The sequence below is a fragment of the Pteropus alecto genome, unplaced genomic scaffold (assembly GCF_000325575.1).
Source record: "Pteropus alecto unplaced genomic scaffold, ASM32557v1 scaffold134, whole genome shotgun sequence".
Lineage (NCBI taxonomy): Eukaryota > Metazoa > Chordata > Mammalia > Chiroptera > Pteropodidae > Pteropus > Pteropus alecto.
The window spans coordinates 10057136-10058082 of record NW_006436283.1 but is presented as its reverse complement, the minus strand read 5'-3'; positions in this window follow the sequence as shown (position 1 = coordinate 10058082).

Genomic DNA, 947 nt, shown 5'->3' with positions numbered 1-947 from the left:
CTCAGGACTCTTAGGTGAATGCATATGGATGGGTGAAGACCAGGAAGACAGCCCCGATTTACATTCCTTCAACATACCCCTGTCTAAAATTGGAAAAGAGGCCTTTGATAGTTTTCATTCTTTAGTTGCAAGTCAAATAAACCCATGTGAATTTGCTTAAGCCAGGGCGAGGGCTTTGCTCTGAGGATATTGGGGGATCTTTTGTAAACCGAAGACAGAACATCATTGGTCTAGTGATCTATTGCTGTATAACAAACCACCCCCAAACCTCATGGCTTCAAACAACACTCATTTATTGCTCCTGAATCTGCACTTGAGATGGGGCTCAGTGGGGAAGTCTGATCTCCGGTTCATGCGGTGTTACCTGGCTTGGTTTCATGGGGGACTGGAGCACCTACTTTCAAGATGGCGCACTCATATGGTTGGCAGGTTGACGTTATCACCTGGTTGCTCAGCTTTGGTTCTTCTCCACGTGGACCTCTGCACGTGGTCTGTGTTTCACAGCAGGGTATCTGGGTTCCATTGATGAGCTTCTCCTGAAATAGAGCCGTATGGAAGCTCTATCGCCTTTTCTGACCTAGCCTCAGAAATCACACTGGTCACTTCTGCCATGTTTTAGTCTTAGAGGGAGTCACAAAGCTTGCACCGTTTTGAGGGGAGAGGACACAGACTCTATCTCTCGATGGAATGGCAAGGCTCTGAAAGAGCATGTATGGAGCGGGAAACATTGTAAACATTCTAAAAAATACAACATGCCGCATTTGTCATGCCTCAGAAAGAGCTGGAAATGGGAATGGGAGGCTCATTCTCTCTCCAGTCTCTTGCTCCGTTTTTCTCGGACATTTATCCCATCCCCTTCTCTCTGTGTAGACGAGTCTTTTCTGTTCTTTCATCCCCATAGCAGCTCCTTAGCTTATAAGTATTTGTGTTGTTCCAGTTTTTGCTGA